We start from the raw sequence: 6,201 nt of genomic DNA on the forward strand, positions 1-6,201 counted from the left end.
CATCTGCTCTCTCTGCTGATTGGCTATTTCACTTCTCCTTTGGGTGGGAGGCTTCCCCAGTGCCTCCTGATGACCCAGCTTCCTATTTCACTGGGAACATAGTAGCAATTGAAAGAGAACTCCAAGTTCTCATGACCACCCCTACCACTCACCTAGAAACAGACCAGCAGATCTAGATTCTCTCCTTGTTAGTATAAAAGAATTGCTTGCTGCTGCTGCTGCTAAGTCGCTTCAGTCGGGTCCAACTCTGTGCGACCCCATAGATGGCAGCCCACCAGGCTCCCCCGTCCCTGGGATTCTCCAGGCAAGAACACTGGAGTGGGTTGCCATTTCCTTCTCCAATGCATGAAAGTAAAAAGTGAAAGTGAAGTCGCTTAGTTGTGTCTGACTCTTAGCAACCCCATGGACTGCAGCCTACCAGGCTCCTCTATCCATGGGATTTTCCAGGCAAGAGTATTAGAGTGGGGTGCCATTGCCTTCTCCTAGCTCTAAGCAAAGTCCAACTCTTCCCCTGTTGTACTGGGTCCCCTCCCACCTCACCTACTCAAGGACATTGCTCCAGCAACTCTCCCTTCTCCCTTCATCATCAATTTGATTCTCTCTTAGAGACTTCCCATCAGTAACAAACATGCTGGCATTTTTCCTTCCATTTAAAAACATGAAAAAAATAAAACAAAACCTCTCTTGGGCTCTCTGCCCACTCTGTTCCCCTTTAGTAAACTCCCTAAAAGGGTTTCCAATGTTTTGCTTCCCATTTTCTCTTGAACCCTTCCACTTCAGCACCAAACCTGATCTTCACATTGCTAAAGCCAATGGCCAATGAGTCCTCACGCCTGTGTTAGCATGTAACATATGTGATTTCTCCTGGAAACACTTCCTCATTTGCCTTCTAGAACACTATTCTCTCCTCTTTCACTGGCTTTTCTTCTGTTTCCTTTGCTAATTCATTCTCATCAACACCCCTCCACCACCAACATCATCACGAACTCTAAACACTAGAATTGCAGGACTCAGTCTTGGGTCTCTTCTAATCAAACCTCATGGTTCATACCACACATAAACCAGTTACTCCCAAATGTATCTCTCTAGTCCAGAACACTGTGATCGCCAACTGCCTACTTGACAACTCCATTTGAATTTCTAATAGGCATCTCAACATGTCCAAAAAAAGATCTCTCAATACTGACTTGCTCCCCACAAGGTCTTTTCTATCCTTGTAAATGGCAGCTCCATATTTCTACTTACTCAAACCTGGAGTCATCCTTGACTCCTCTTTCTCTCCATCTCATTTCCAAACCATCAGGAAACACCTTTAAACTGCTTTCAAAATATACACACAATCTGACACTTCTCAGAATTTCTACTGTTATCACCCTGGACCAAGCCATCATCATCTGTATTGTTGTAAAAGTCACCTAAATGAGTGGCTTGTTTCTAATATTACCCTCTTCAATTTCATGTGACCCCTTTTTTTCAAAGGTTGGCTTGATTTTTTTCTTTTCCCCCTAATTGACGGTAACGTACTTTTCCATGACTCCGATGTTAAAGAATCCACCTGAAATGCAAGAGACCCCAGTTTGATCCCTGGATCAGGGAGATGCCCTGGAGAAGGGAATGGCTAACCATACCACTATTCTTGCCTGGAGAACCCCATGGACAGAGAAGCCTGGCAGGCTACAGTCCATGGGAATCACAAAGATTTGAACATGACTGGGTGACTAATACTACTTTTTGTACAGAACATTATTTTATTTTTTAAAAACCTATTTATTTGGCTGAACCAGGTCTTTGTTGCAGCACACAGGATCTTTAATCTTTAGTTGCAACATGTAGGATCTAGTTCCCTGATCAGGGATGGAACCTGGGCCCCCTGCATTAAGAACATGGAGTCTGAGCCACTGGGCCACCACAGAAGTCCCTAATGTGACCCTTTTAAGATCTTAGGCATGTCACTTTTCTGCTTAAAACCTTCAAATGGCTTCCCATCTGTATTAAGGTAATGCTACTTCTCTAAGAAATAAGCCCCAATATATCAATGGCATACAACAATCAACAGAAGTTCATTTCTCACACACAGGAAAAGTTCAAGAAGGGTGTCCTGTTCAGGGAGTGGCTCTTCAACAAGGACCCTGGGCTCCTTCCATCTTGTGACTTGCCATCTGTGCTACACGGCTCCCAGGGTTGCCATAGAAAGAACAAGAGCTTGGAGAATGACCTGTGGCAGGTTTGCATGGCCAGTACTGGAAGTAGTGGACATCATCTGGCCCAAGCTCTGTCACATTGCCATATCCTGAGAGGGGGGTGCTGGGAAATGTAGTCCAGCTGCATCACAGGATGAAGAGGAAACAGTTTGGTAAACAGCCAGTCTCTTCCACATTACTTCAATCATAGTAGCAGCTAAAGACTTTAAAATGGCCTAAAGCCCTCCATGGTGTCCCTCTCATCTTCACCCCAATCCCTGCTATTACCTCCCTGACCTCATATCCTCTACTCTCCTCAATTACTTTACCCAGTCACACTGACTTCCTGCTGCTGCTCAAACACTCTAAGCAGGCTTCAGAAGCTCAGGACCTTTGCTCTCGCTGTTGCCTTTTCCTGGGATGTTCTTCACCAAAGTCAGATGTTCACTTACACGCATGTATGGTCCTTTTCACGAGCCTTCTCTGGCTACCCTCTTGAAGACTGCAAACCACTCCTGACGGTCCTAACGTTTCCTTTTTCCTTTCCTGCCTTATTTTTTGAAAAATCATTTATTTGGCTGCATTGGGTCTTAGTTGCGCCATGAGGGATCTTCCGTTGTGGCCCACAGGCTCTAGTTGTGGTGTGCAGGCTCTGGAGCAACTGAGGCTCAGTAGTTGCAGTGCCGGGCTTTAGTTGCTCCTCGGCATGCAGGATCTTAGCTCCGTGACCAGGGATCGAACCTGCATCCCCCGTATTGCAAGATGGATTCTTAACCACTGAGCCATTAGGGAAGTCTCCTTTCCGGCCTTATTTTATTCTGAAGCATCTATCGCCACCTCTCATTCTATATATTTTGCTTTTGTATATTGTTTGTAGGCCACATTCCAGAATATAGGCACCATGAGAGAGTTTGGGGCTCCCCTGGTGACTTAGATGGTAAAGAATCTTCCTGCAATGCAGGAGACCTGGGTTTGATCCCTGGGTCGGGGAAGATCTTCTGGAGAAGGGAATGGCTACCCATTCCAGTATTCTTGTCTGGAGAATTCCATGGCGAGAGTTTTGTCCATTTTGTTCACTGCTGTGCCTCCAGTGCCTAGAACAGTGTCTTGCACACAGGAAACCATACATTTGCAGAGGGACTGTTCAGGAGCACCATATGAGAACAGTTAGGACGTCTGAAGAGCATTATCCGCCCTTTGAGGTTGACATTATTCTATCTGCTATAAAGAGTCCTTCGGCGCTTCCCTTAACAGTTCGATGGGCCTTGGGTGCAGCTATGGTGATGTTTCTTGACGTGTGTCAGCCTTCACGTCCTTTTCCTCCTCTACCGACTTTCTAACTCTAGGGCTCCCAAGAGGCCTAATCTGCTTCTCTCTCCTCAGAAACCTCATGTGTTCTCATGGCTCCACCAGCTGCTGCCTGGCCACTGACTCTAAGTATCTCCTCCAGCCTACTGGTTCATTCTTTTCAGTTGTTCTCCTATCACCTTAGACTCATCGTGTCTTTAATTCAACTCCGTTCCCCTATCTTCCATTCACCTAGCTCATTCTCCCAGTTTCCTACAATTAAAACTTTAAATTTGTGAGTGCTCCCTTTTCATTTCTTTCTTCCAAGCAGTCACTAAGTCCCGGAAATGCTTATTCCCACTTTTAAAAATTCTTTTCTATACAAGTGTTCATTTGCATTTCTCTTGCTTTGCCTAGGCCAAACCCTCATTCACAGGGAACCTCAGGGTTAAAGGGTGCCCCATCTCTGGCAGAGTCCCACTGCCTTTTCCAGCCTCTTCTAGGACACTTCCAAGATGGTGGCATTTCCACTAGGCAGCTGTTCCTTGAGGGCAGGGGCCATGTCCTATTCTTTGTGGGTTTACCAGCACCTAGTACAGTGCCTGACTTCAAGGAGGCATTTTCAAAATAATTTTTAAAGTGGTTCCTGATGCAGCCTATTCTATAGTTAACAGATGCATCTGTATGGAGATGCATCTCCCTGACAGAACACTTGCAACCTCATTCCATCTGTCACAAAGGCACAAGCTTAGAAACCTTCAGAAGACCCACAATTCCCACTGCCTTCAGCTCAGGCTCCTCAGAGCTCAGGCTCTCCCCTCCTCATCCCCCCTTTTAATCTCCCTCATCCCCTACCTGACCTAAGAATTTACCTCCTACTCTGTCCCCCACATGCCCTTTTCCGGTTATTCCTTTTGCTAAATAGTGCTCAGGAATTTTTTAGTCCAGCCTGAGTCACACCTTATTCGGAAAGCCCTCTCTGGATGTTACCAAGGGTTATGGCCACGCCTTTGAATTCCCAAAAGTATTGGTCAATCTCTCACCTTGATGTTTAAAGTAAACTAAGTTGCTTTGTATTTAACTTTCTAATGAGCACACTACTTGTCTCAACTGGATTTTAAACTATAAAGGCTTTATGTGCTAAGAACACAGTAGGTTTATATTCCATTAACATTGCAAAGATAGTAGTCCTTAGTGAAGCAAGTGAAAGTCACTTAGTCGTGTCTGACTCTCTGAGACCCCATGGACTGTATAGTCCACGGAATTCGCTAGGTCAGAATACTGGAGTGGGTAGCCTATCACTTCTCCAGGGGAACTTCCCAATCCAGGGATCGAACCCAGGTCTCCTGCATTGCAGGCAGATTCTTTACCAGCTGAACCACAAGGGAAGCCCAAGAATACTGGAGTGCATAGCCTATCACTTCTCCAGGGGATCTTCCCAACCCAAAAATTGAACCGAGTCTCCTGCATTGCAGGCAGATTCTTTACCAACTGAGCTATCCTTATTTAATTCTAATTTCATGACTGAAAATGAATAAGTTCATGATTTCCTGTGTTCCTCTTCAATTGGGACATCATATGGGTTCCACCCATTCAGTTCACTTAACATTATTAAGCATTTACTTTGAACTGGGCAGTAAGCTGAAAGCTTCAGGTACAAAGGTGGATAAAGGTAGATCTCTCTCCTGGAGCTTAATCTGGAGGACAAACGGATAAACAGAGTTTTATAGCAAAATCTGTTCTTCCCAGGTGACTCTAGTGGTAAAGGACCCACCTACCACTGCAGGAGTCAAAAAAGAGGGTTCTATCCCTGGGTCAGGAAGATACCCTGGAGGAGGGAATGGCAGCCCACTCCAGTATTCTTGCCTGGGAAATCCCATGGATAGAGGAGCTTGGCAGGCTATAGTCCATGGGGTTGCAAAGAGTCCAACAGGACTAAGCATGCATGAACACACATACCAAAGATACAAAGTGTATTAAGGTAAATAAGGGAGGAATTGTTATGCCTAGCAAGGTCAGAAAAGGCTTTTACAGCCAACATCAAACTGGGATTTCTGTGAACTGGGACTTGTATTGTCATTCACAAGGCAGAGGATTTGGAAAACGAGCTCACTGTCGGTTGATAATGAAAGGGCTTCCCTGGTGGTTCAGACAGTACAGAATCTGCCTACAATGAGGGAGACCTGGGTTCGATCTCAGGGTTGGGAAGATCCCCTGGAGGAAGGCGTGGCAATCCACTCCAGTATCTCGCTTGGAGAATCCCCATGGACAGAGGTCACAAATAGTCGGATAGGACTGAGCGACTAAGCACAGCACAAAGAGATATGAAAGGGCGGGCAGTTGGAAACATCTATTTCATGACAGTCATAGCACAGGGTACGTACCCATCTAGGCGGCAGAGCTAAAGGGAAAGAAGTGGGTAGGGCTGTTCAACATACTTGGCGAATGATTCAAGTAATTTGGCCCTGGTTTCTTGTGGGCATGAAGATAACTAGGATAATTTAAGAAGCCCTGCGGAGGCCGAGTCACGCTCTGCGAACCGGTACGTAGCGGCCAGACAGCCGCGCCCACACGCCAACCTGAGTAAGGGGTTACAACCCGCCAACTCCACAGGGCCCCGGAGAGAAGTTGGGCGGGAATCCTGTCCACGCAACCCGGCGCGCTCGCGGGGACGTGGCGCTTTCCAGCCAATCCCTACTACGCAACCGTGGGGCCAATGGCTGCCCGAGGAAGC

This window comes from Ovis canadensis, chromosome 4 (genome assembly GCF_042477335.2).
Source record: "Ovis canadensis isolate MfBH-ARS-UI-01 breed Bighorn chromosome 4, ARS-UI_OviCan_v2, whole genome shotgun sequence".
In the NCBI taxonomy this organism is placed as follows: Eukaryota; Metazoa; Chordata; class Mammalia; order Artiodactyla; family Bovidae; genus Ovis; species Ovis canadensis.